The sequence below is a fragment of the Triticum dicoccoides genome, chromosome 7A (assembly GCF_002162155.2).
Source record: "Triticum dicoccoides isolate Atlit2015 ecotype Zavitan chromosome 7A, WEW_v2.0, whole genome shotgun sequence".
In the NCBI taxonomy this organism is placed as follows: Eukaryota; Viridiplantae; Streptophyta; class Magnoliopsida; order Poales; family Poaceae; genus Triticum; species Triticum dicoccoides.
In genome coordinates, this window is record NC_041392.1 from 646,670,266 (window position 1) to 646,683,062 (window position 12,797).

A 12,797-nucleotide genomic window follows, 5' to 3' on the forward strand; every position below is an offset into this window, starting at 1 on the left:
TCATATAGGTTTCTAAGTGGCTCGGATCAACGTGTGCTTGAAGGTTTCCCATGCCACAACCAACTCACGAATCATTTTCCTCTTCCCCACAATGAGAAACTCAAGCAACTGGGGTTCTACGCCTCCTGCTTGTAGCGTAGAGCCCATCAATATCAGAAATCCAGTTCCAATTATCATATCCTGCAAGCACAGCAGGGGTGCCCCGAATAAGGAATTCCATAACTCATAATACCTCTTAGATAATGCAAGACCCTTTCTAGTGCATGCCAATGGTCATCACCTAGGTTGGACATGAACCTACTCAGTTTCTCACAGCAAAAAAGATATTTGGCCTAGTTGCGCTAGCTAAGTACATGAGTGAACTGACAATTTGAGAGTATCTTGATTGATCTCTCATTTTTTTCCTTGTGCTTTCTGAGTGTCACACTAGGATCATAACGTGTTGGAGAAGTCTTGCTACCCATAAAAGTGAAATGGCTCATGGCCTTCCCAACATAGTGAGATTGTGTTAGAGTAATTCCACTCTCATCCTTTATCAGTTTGATGTTTAGAATCACATCAGCTTCTCTCACATCTTTCATATCAAAGTTCATTGATAGAAATGGCTTGACATCATTGATCACATCAATGTTTGTACCAAAGATTAGTATGTCATTCACATACAAACATAATATATAACACCATCTCCCTCGCCATGGCGATAGTAAACACATCCATCAACCTCATTAATGACCAAGGCTGCATAAGTGAGAGTTTTGTCAAACTTCTCATGCCACTTCTTAGGAGCCTGTTTCAGACCATACAATATTTTAACGACTTGCACACCTTTCTCTCTTCACCCTTTACTACAAACCCACATGGTTGATCCATATAGATTTCCTCTTCGAAGTCTCCATTTATGAAAGATGTCTTTATGTCCATTTTATGAGCAATAAGACCATAGGAGGCAGCCAAGGAAAGTAGTACCCGGATGGTGATTAGTGTAGCGATGGATGAATAGGTGTTGAAGTAATCTTCACCTTCTTTTTGAGTGTAGCCCTTGGCCACAAGACATGCCTTGACTTCTCAATAGTATCATATGGCCTAAGCTTCTTTTTGAACACCCACTTACACCCCGCATGTTTGCAACAATAGGAACGTTCAGTTTGCTCCCAAGTACTATTAAAAAGAATTGAGCCTATCTCATTATGGACAACTTCCTTCCAGTCATCTGCATCAGGAGATACATATGCATGTGCAATAGACGGGGAGTCTCATCCAGAAGGTACAAAATGAAATCATTGCCAAAGCATTTTGCAATCTTTTGTCTCTTACTCCTCGCAGGATCTTCATTGTCATCCTTTTCAAGGACTTCCTCGTGTGGTTGTTCAAAAAAAAAACTCATCAGAGGACCTAGATTCGGAAAATATCTCACGGGAAATTCTAGCAATGATATGCATATCTTTCATATGAAACATATTCTCAAAAAATATTGCATCACCAGATTCCAATCAACATGCATATTAGGCACCTCATATTTAACCACTAAAAATCTATAAGCAATTCTCTGATACGTCAGCAACGTACCTATAATTTTTGATTGTTCCATGCTATTATATTATCTGTTTTGGATGTTTTATATGCACAATATGCTATTTTATATTATTTTTGGGACTAACCTATTAACCTAGAGCCCAGTGCCAATTTCCGTTTTCCCTTGTTTTAGAGTTTCGCAGAAAAGGAATACCAAACAGAATAAAACTTTCGTGATGATTTTTCTTGGACCAGAAAACATCCAGAGGACTTGGAGTGCAAGTCAGAGAAGCCACGAGGCAGCCACAAGGACGGAGGGCGCGCCTAGGGGGGTAGGGCGCGCCCCCACCCCTATGGGCCCCTCGTGACTCCACCGACCTAGTTTCTTCGCCTATATATTCTTGTATATCTCAAAACCAACAGAGAGAGCCACGAAAACACTTTTCCACTGCCGCAACCTTCTCTACCCGTGAGATCCCATCTAGGGGCCTTTTTCGGCATCCTGCCGGAGGGGGATTCAATCACGGAGGGCTTCTACATCAACACCATTGCCCTTCCGATGAAGTGTGAATAGTTTACCACAGACCTATGGGTCCATAGCCAGTAGCTAGATGACTTATTCTCTCTCTTTGATTCTCAATACCATGTTCTCCTCGATGTTCTTGGAGATCTATTCGATGTAATACTTTTTTGCGGTGTGTTTTCCAAGATCCGATGAATTGTGGATTTATGATCAACTTATCTATGAATATTATTTGAATCTTATTTGAATTCTTATATGCATGATTTGATATCTTTGCAGGTCTCTTCGAACTATCGATTTGGTTTGGCCAACTAGATTGGTTTTTCTTGCAATGGGAGAAGTGCTTAGATTTGGGTTCAATCTTGCGGTGTCCTTTCCCAGTGACAGTAGGGGAAGCAAGGCGCATCTGTATTATTGCCATCAAGGATAAAAAGATGGGGTTTTCATCATATTGCTTGAGTTAATTCCTCTACATCATGTCATCTTGCTTAATGCGTTACTCCGTTCTTTATGAACTTAATGCTCTAGATGCATGCTGGATAGCAGTCGATGTGTGGAGTAATAGTAGTAGATGCAACATCGTTTCGGTCTACTTGACATGGACGTGATGCCTATATTCATGATCATTACCTTAGATATCGCCATAACTTTGCGCTTTTCTATCAATTGCTCGGCAGTAATTTGTTCACCCACCGTAATATTTTCTATCTTGAGAGAAGCCTCTTGTGAAACCTATGGCCCCCGGGTCTATTTTCCATCATATAAGTTTCTATTTTCCATCATATAAGTTTCCGATCCATCATATTAGCTTACGATTTACTTCCTTTGCAATCTTTTACTTTCCGATCTATAAACCAAAAATACCAAAAATATTTACTTTACCATTTATCTATATCTATTAGATCTCACTTTTGCAAGTAACCGTGAAGGGATTGACAACCCCTTTATCGCGTTGGGTTTGTTTGATTGTTAGTGCAGGTTTTTGGTGACTTGTGCATTGTCTCCTACTGGATTGATACCTTGGTTCTCAAACTGAGGGAAATACTTACTCTACTTTGCTGCATCACCCTTTCCTCTTCAAGGGAAAAACCAACGCAAGCTCAAGAAGTAGCAGGAAGAATTTCTGGTGCCGTTGCCGGGGAGATCTATGCCAAATCAAGACATATCAAGTAACCATCATAAACTCCCATCTCTTGCATTACATTATTCGCCATTCGCCTCTCGTTTTCCTCTCCCCCACTTCTAAACGATTTTCGAAAAGATTTTCCCTTTTCTTCGCCCTTCTTCCATTCGTCTTTTCATTTGCCCTTATGTCTTACTTGGTTTGTTTGCTCGTTTGCTTGGTATAATTGTGTATTTATTAAAAATCAGAAGCAAAGAGTTTATGGATCCTCATCCACTTTCTAATCTTTTTAAGAGATCCAATTATGATGAACCAATTGCTAGTGAGTTGTGTGCACTAGATTATCTTTATGAAGTTTTGCTTGAAATTCGCGAATCTAAAATTGTGATGAAATTTGTGAAGTGATTCACGATAGTTCCTTCAATGAAAATCATGATTGCAATGATGTTATCATAAATTCTATTAATGTAAATTGCGTTAATGATATGCAAAACCCTAAGCTTGGGGGTGCTAGTTTTGCTATGTCCACTACTTGTTGCAATGTCATGATTGGGGTGATTCTTCTTACGATCTTGAAAATTTATTTACTCCCCATGATGAATGTGAGATTGATAATAATGTTTACAATAATATTGAAATTGGGTTTGGAAAAGTGCCAACTTTAGATCCCACATATTTGGATAATGTTCAATCGTATGAAGTTTTTGATACAAGTGGGTTCGGAGAGGTCATGACTTTATTTTATGATAATCCCACTATTTCGGAAGAGTGTCAACTTTGCATGCATGTGGATCATGTTGAGAAAATTTTATGTGATAGTTATATTGTTGAATTTGCTTATGATCCTACATGTAATTATTATGAGAGAGAGTAAAATATGGCTGTAGAAATTTTCATTTTACAAAATTACCTCTCGTTATGTTGAGATTGCTATTGTTTCTTTCCTCTTCCTTGCATATGGTAGTTTTTCCTTGTCTTTATAATTTGTTTGCTTATAAAATCCCTATGCATAGGAAGCATGTTAGACTTAAACTTGTCTGTCACATGTTTCATGATGCTCTCTTCATGTTTCAATTGCTATCTTTCATGTGAGTGTCATCGAAATTATCAATGCCTAGCTAAGGGCATTAAACAATAGCGCTTGTTGGGAGGCAACCCAATTTTATTTTTGTTTTTGCTTTCTCTTTTTAGGTTCTGTTTTGCAATAAATAATTCATATAGCCTCTAGTTAGATGTAGTTTTGTGTTTTAATTAGTGTTTGTGCCAAGTAAGACCTTTGGGATAGCTTACGGTGATAGTTGATTTGATCTTGCTGAAAAACAGAAACTTTTGCGCTAAGGAAAACAATTCTAATTTTTTAACACAAGCGTGATAAAATATTGATTCTTTTGCAGAATATTAATAAACAAATTGCTTAGGTTGTCCTCATTTTTCAGAATTTTTGGATTTACAGAAGTATTCAAAATATCCAGATTACTAAAGACTGTTCTGTTTTTGACAGATTCTGTTTTCTATGTGTTGTTTGCTTATTTTTAATGAATCTATGGCTAGTATCGGGGGGGGGGTATGAACCATGGAAAAGTTGGAATACAGTAGATATTACACCAATATAAATAAAGAATGAGTTCACAACAGTGCCAAAAGTGGTGATTTATTTTCTTATACTAATAGAGCTTATGAGTTTTTCTGTTGAGTTTTGTGTTGTGAAGTTTTCAAGTTTTGGGTAAGAATTTGATGGACTATGGAATAAGGAGTGGCAAGAGCCTAAACTTGGGGATGCCCAAGGCACCCCAAGGTAATATTCAATGACAACTAAGAGCCTAAGCTTGGGGATGCCCTGGAAGGCATCCCCTCTTTCGTCTTCGTCTATCGGTAACTTTACTTGAGGCTATAGTTTTACTCACCACATGATATGTGTTTTTCCTGGAGCATCTTGTATAACTTGATTCTTTTTTTAGTTTTCCACAATCATCCTTGCTGTACACACCTTTTAAGAGAGACACGCATGAATCGTGATTTATTAGAATACTCTATGTGCTTCACTTATATCTTTTGAGCTAGGCAATTTTGCTCCAATGCTTCACTTATATCTTTTTAGAGCACGATAGTGGTTTTATTTTCTAGAAATTGATGAACTCTCACGCTTCACTTATATTATTTTGAGAGTCTCTAAATAGGATGGTAATTTGCTTTGGTTATAAATTTAGTCCTAATATGATAGGCATCCAAGAGGGATATAATAAAAACTTCCATATAAAGTGCATTGAATACTACGAGAAGTTTGATTCCTTATGATTGTATTGAGATATGAAGACGGTGATATTAGAGTCATGCTAGTAAGTAATTGTGAATTTGAGAAATACTTGTGTTAAAGTTTGTGATTCCCGTAGCATGTGAAGGAAATATGCCCTAGAGGCAATAATAAAGTTTTTATTTATATTTCCTTATATCATGATAAATGTTTATTATTCATGCTAGAATTGTATTAACCGGAAACTTAGTACATGTGTGAATACATAGACAAACAGAGTGTCACTAGTATGCCTCTACTTGACTAGCTCGTTGATCAAAGATGGTTAAGTTTCCTAACCATGGACAAAGAGTTGTCATTTGGTGAACGGGATCACATCATTAGAGAATGATGTGATTGACTTGACCCATCCGTTAGCTTAGCACGATGATCATTTAGTTTACTGCTATTGCTTTCTCCATAACTTATACATGTTCCTATGACTATGAGATTATGCAACTACTAAATACCGGAGGAACACTTAGTGTGCTATCAAACGTCACAACGTAACTGGGTGACTATAAAGATGCTCTACAGGTGTCTCCGATGGTGTTTGTTGAATTGGCATAGATAGAGATTAGGATTTGTCACTCCGTGTATCAAAGAGGTATCTCTGGGCCCTCTCGGTAATGTACATCACTATAAGCCTTGCAAGCAATGTAACCAACGAGTTTGTTACGGGATGTAGTATTATGGAACAAGTAAAGAGACTTGCCGGTACCGACATTGAACTAGGTATGATGATACTGACGATCGAATGTCAGGCAAGTAACATATTGATGACAAAGGGAACAACGTATGTTGTTATGCGGTTTGACCGATAAAGATCTTCGTAGAATATGTAGGAACCAATATGCGCATCCAGGTTACGCTATTGGTTATTGACCGGAGATGAGTCTCGGTCATGTCTATATACTTCTCGAACCCATAGGGTCCGCACGCTTAACGTTCGGTGACGATTGGTATTATGAATTTATGTGTTTTGATGTAGGGAAGTTAGTTCAGAGTCCCGGATATGATCACGGACATGACGAGGAGTCTCGAAATGGTCGAGACATAAAGATCGATATGTTGGATGACTATTTTTTGACATCGGAATGGTTCCAGGTGAGTTCGGGCATTAACCAGAGTACCGAGAGGTTATCGGACCCCCCCGGGGAGTGTATGGGCCTTATTGGGCCTTAGTGGGAGAGAGGAGGAGGCAGCCTAGGAGGGGGTGCCCCCCCAAGCCCAATCAGAATTGGGAGGGGGGCCGGCCCCCTTTCCTTCCTCCCTCTCTCCTTCGTCCTTCCTCTCCTACTCCTACTTGGAAAGGGGGGAATCCTATTCCCGGCGGGAATAGGACTCCCCTAGGGAGCGCCATAGTGGGCCGGCCCTCCCCCTCCTCCACTCCTTTATATACCGGGGAAGGGGCACCCCATAGACACACAAGTTGATCATTGTCTTAGCCGTGTGTGGTGCCCCCCTCCACCATAATCTACCTCGGTCATATCGTAGCAGTGCTTAGGAGAAGCCCTGTTCCGATAGCTTCATCATCACCGTCATCACGCCGTCGTGCTGACAAAACTCTCCCTCGACACTAAGCTGGATCTAGAGTTCGTGGGATGTCACCGAGCTAAACGTGTGCAGATCGCGGAGGTTCCGTACCTTCGGTGCTAGGATCGGTCGGATCATGAAGACGTTCGACTACATCAACCGCGTTGTCATAACGCTTCCGCTTACGGTATACGCGGGTACATGGACAACACTCTTCCCCACTCGTTGCTATGCATCACCATGTTAGATCTTGCATGTGCATAGGAATTTTTTTGAAATTACTGTGTTCCCCAACAGTGGAATCCGAGCCAGGTCTATGCGTAGATGTTATATGAACGAGTAGAACACAAAGGAGTTGTGGGAGTGGGTATATACATATTGCTTGCCATCACTAGTTTTTTCTTGATTCGGCGGTATTATTGGATGAAGCGGCCCAGACTGACATTACGCGTACGCTTACGTGAGACTGGTTCTACCGACGTGCTTCGCACATAGGTGGCTGGTGGGTGTCAGTTTCTCCAACTTTAGTTGATTCGGATTCAATGAGTAGGGTTCTTTCTGAAGTTCAAAAAGCAATCACTATACCGCATTGTGGTTTTTGATGCGTAGGTAAGAATGGTTCTTGCTCAGCCCGTAGCATCCACGTAAAACTTGCAACAACACAGTAGAGGACGTCTAACTTGTTTTTGCAGGGCATGTTGTGATGTGATATGGTCAAGACATGATGCTAAATTTTATTGTATGAGATGATCATGTTTTGTAACACAGTTATCGACAACTAGCACGAGCAAAATGGTTGTTGCTTTATTGTATGAAATGCAATCGCCATGTAATTGCTTCACTTTATCACTAAGCGGTAGCGATAGTCGTAGCAGCAATAGTTGGCGAGACGACAACGATGCTTCGATGGAGATCAAGGTGTCAAGCCGGTGACGATGGTGATCATGACGGTGCTTTCGTGATGGAGATCAAAGGCACAAGATGATGATGGCCATATCATATCACTTATATTGATTGCATGTGATGTTTATCCTTTATGCATCTTATTTTGCTTAGTTCGGCGGTAGCATTATAAGATGATCTCTCACTAAATTTCAAGGTACAAGTGTTCTCCCTGAGTATGCACCGTTGCTATAGTTCGTCGTGCCAAGACACCACGTGATGATCGAGTGTGATAAGCTCTACATTCACATACAACGGATGCAAGCCAGTTTTGTACGCGCAGAATACTCGGGTTAAACTTGACGAGCCTAGTATATGCAGATATGGCCTCGGAACACTGAGACCGAAAGGTCGAGCGTGAATCATATAGTAGATATGATCAACATAGTGATGTTCACCATTGAAAACTACTCCATCTCACGTGATGATCGGACATGGTTTAGTTGATATGGATCACGGGATCAATTAGATGATTAGAGAGATGTCTATCTAAGTGGGAGTTCTTAAGTAATTTGATTAATTGAACTTTAATTTATCATGAACTTAGTACATGATAGTATTTTGCATGTCTATGTTATTGTAGATAGATGGCTCGTGCTGTTGTTTCGTTGAATTTTAATGCGTTCCTAGAGAAAGCTAAGTTGAAAGATTATGGTAGCAACCACATAGACTAGGTCCGTAACTTGAGGATTATCCTCATTGCTGCACAGAAGAATTACGTCCTGGAAGCACCACTAAGTGAAAAACCTACTGCCGGAGCAACGCCAGATGGTTGTGAACACTTGGCAGAGCAAAGCTGATGACTACTCAATAGTTCAGTGTGCCATGCTTTACGGCTTAGAACCGAGACTTCAATGACGTTTTGAACGTCATGGAGCATATGAGATGTTCCAGGAGTTGAAGTTAATATTTCAAGCAAATGCCCGGATTGAGAGATATGAAGTCTCCAATAAGTTCTACAGCTGCAAAATGGAGGAGAATAGTTCTGTCAGTGAACATATACTCAGAATGTCTGGGTACCACAACCACTTGACGCAGCTGGGAGTTAATCTTCCTGATGATAGTGTCATTGACAGAGTTCTTCAATCACTGCCACCAAGCTACAAGAGCTTCGTGATGAACTATAATATGCAAGGGACGGATAAGACGATTCCTGAGCTCTTCGCAATGCTAAAGGCTGCGGAGGTAGAAATCAAGAAGGAGCATCAAGTGTTGATGGTCAACAAGACCACCAGTTTCAAGAAAAAGGGTAAATGGAAGAAGGGGAACTTCAAGAAGAACAACAAGCCAGTTGCTGCTCAAGTGAAGAAACCCAGGTCTGGACCTAAGCCTGAGACTGAGTGCTTCTACTGCAAAGGTACTGGTCATTGGAAGCAGAACTGGCCCAAGTATTTGGCGGAGAAGAAGGATGGCAAAATGAAAGGTATATTTGATATACATGATATTGATGTGTACCTTACTAATGCTCGCAGTAGCGCCTGGGTATTTGATACTGGTTCTATTCCTAATATTTTCAAATCAAAACAGGGGCTACAGATTAAGCGAAGATTGGCTAAGGATGAGGTGATGATGCGCGTGGGAAATGTTTCCAAAGTCGATGTGATCGCCGTAGGCACGCTACCTCTACATCTACCTTCGGGATTAGTTTCAGACCTAAATAATTGTTATTTGGTGCCAGCGTTGAGCATGAATATTATATCTGGATCTTGTTTGATGCGAGACGGTTATTCATTTAAATCAGAGAATAATGGTTGTTCTATTTATATGAGTAATATATTTTATGGTCATGCACCCTTGATGAGTGGTCTATTGTTACTAAATCTTGATAGTAGTGATACACATGTTCATAGTATTGAAGCCAAAAGATGCAGAGTTGATAATGATAGTGCAACTTATTTGTGGCACTGCCGTTTGGGTCATATTGGTGTAAAGCGCATGAAGAAACTCCATTCTGATGGACTTCTGGAATCATTTGATTATGAATCACTTGGTACTTGCGAACCATGCCTCATGGGCAAGATGACTAAAACTCCGTTCTTCGGAACAATGGAGCGAGCAACAGAGTTATTGGAAATCATACATACTGATGTATGTGGTCCAATGAACATTGAGGCTCGCGGCGGATATCATTATTTTCTCACCTTCATAGATGATTTGATCAGATATGGGTATATCTACTTAATGAAACATAAGTCTGAAACATTTGAAAAGTTCAAAGAATTTCAGAGTGAAGTGGAAAATCATCATAACAAGAAAATAAAGTTTCTATGATCTGATCATGGAGGAGAATACTTGAGTTACGAGTTTGGTCTTGATTTGAAACAATGTGGAATAGTTTCGCAACTCATGCCACCTGGAACACCACAGCGTAATGGTGTGTCTGAACGTCATAATCGTACTTTACTAGATATGGTGCAATCTATGATGTGTCTTACTGATTTACCGCTATCATTTTAGGGTTATGCTTTAGAGACAGCTGCATTCACGTTAAATAGGGCACCATCTAAATCCGTTGAGACGACACCTTATGAATTGTGGTTTGGCAAGAAACCCAAGTTCTCGTTTCTTAAAGTTTGGTGCTGCGATGCTTATGTGAAAAAAGCTTCAACCTGATAAGCTCGAACCCAAATCGGAGAAATGTGTCTTCATAGGATACCCAAAGGAGACTGTTGGGTACACCTTCTATCACAAATCTGAAGGCAAGATATTCGTTGCTAAGAATGGATCCTTTCTAGAGAAGGAGTTTCTCACGAAAGAAGTGAGTGGGAGGAAAGAAGAACTTGCTGAGGTAATTGTACTTGCTCCCTTATTGGAAGGTAGTTCATCACTGAAATCAGTTCCAGTGATTCCTACACCAGTAAGTGAAGAATCTAATGATGATCATGAAACTTCTAATCAAGTTACTACCGAACCTCGTAGTTCAACCAGAGTAAGATCCGCACCAGAGTGGTACGGTAATCCTGTTCTGGAGGTCATGTTACTTGACCATGACAAACCTACAAACTATGAGGAAGCGATGATGAGCCCTGATTCCACAAAATGGCTTGAGGCGATGAAAACTGAGATGGGATCTGAGGAAGTCCTGGATTAGGGGGTGTTCGGATGGCCGGACTATACCTTTAGTCGGACTCCTGGACTATGAAGATACAAGATTGAAGACTCCGTCCCGTGTCCGGAAGGGACTTTCCTTGGCGTGGAAGGCAAGCTTGGCGATACAGATGTTCAGATCTCCTACCATTGTAACCGACTCTATGTAACCCTAACCCTCTCCGGTGTCTATATAAACCAGAGGGTTTTAGTCCGTAGGACAACATACACATCAACAATCATACCATAGGCTAGCTTCTAGGGTTTAGCCTCTCTGATCTCGTGGTAGATCTACTCTTGTACTACCCATATCATCAATATTAATCAAGCAGGATGTAGGGTTTTACCTCCATCGAGAGGGCCCGAACCTGGGTAAAACTTCGTGTCCCTCTCCTCCTGTTACCATCCAGCCTAGACGCACAGTTCGGGACCCCCTACCCGAGATCCGCCGGTTTTGACACCGACATTGGTGCTTTCATTGAGAGTTCCCCCACAAGTGCGGACGGTGAACATGATATACGCAACCCACATCCCCAAGAGGGAGCGGAAGCGTGCGTTAAGGGACGTATACGCGGTAGAGCCAGTCGCCCCAAAGTTCAACCCATGGTCCTCCTGCCCGATCACCTTTGATCAAAGAGACCATCCCACTAGCATCCGTCATGGCGGATTTGCCGCATTGGTTCTAGACCCAATTATTGACGGATTTCATCTCACTAGAGTCCTCATGGACGGCGGCAGCAGCCTGAACCTGCTTTACCAGGATACAGTGCGAAAAATGGGCATCGATCCCTCAAGGATTAAGCCCACCAAAACGACCTTTAAAGGCATAATACCAGGTGTAGAGGCCAACTGTACAGGCTCAGTCACACTTGAAGTGGTCTTCGGATCCCCGGACAATTTCCGAAGCGAGGAATTGATCTTCGACATAGTCCCATTCCGCAGTGGCTATCATGCACTGCTCGGACGAACCGCATTCGCCAAATTCAATGCGGTACTGCACTACGCATACCTTAAGCTCAAGATGCCAGGCTCTCATGGAGTAATTACAATCAATGGAAACACCGAACGCTCCCTCCGAACGGAGGAGCACACAGCGGCCCTTGCAGCGGAAGTACAAAGCAGCCTCTCCAGGCAGTTCTCCAGTCCGGCCATTAAACGTCTGGACACTGTCAAGCGCGCCCGGAGTAACCTACAACAAGACCACCTGGCACATTCCGAGCAGGCGTAGCAATGCGGCCCCAACCCCAACCCTCGCAAAAAGGCGACGTCAGTACTTCGCTTACATAACTACGCTTTAGAGATACCATGGGCACAGGGGGAGGGGCACCATCACGGTGTGCCCAATACACGGCTTAAACCGTACCAGGGGCTGCCGATTTTTTTAATTTTCTCTTACTTTCAGTACTTCATCCTTCGGAAGGCCTGTTCAGCAGCTCAATTGCCGCACAAACGATGCAAGAACCAGGGAAGCAGACAAGCCACGCCGCACTACAGAACTCTCAGGTGGTCTCTATCACGAGCAGTATACCCATTCCGCATACTATTCCGCAGCTTGCCCCTGGAGCAGACATGTTAAATAGTCCAACTTTTCGTTTATCGCACTACTTGTATCGTTCTGCTTCGATCGCAGCTATTTTTAAACAATGCATAGCTTTTGTCTATTTTTTGCATTACCTTTTTTATATATGTTCGACATGTTGCACCCGTACACGTTGGTACGGCCAAAATACGCCAGGGGCTTTAGTACCCCTCAACATGGTGTGAGAAGTCCGAACACTTTCACA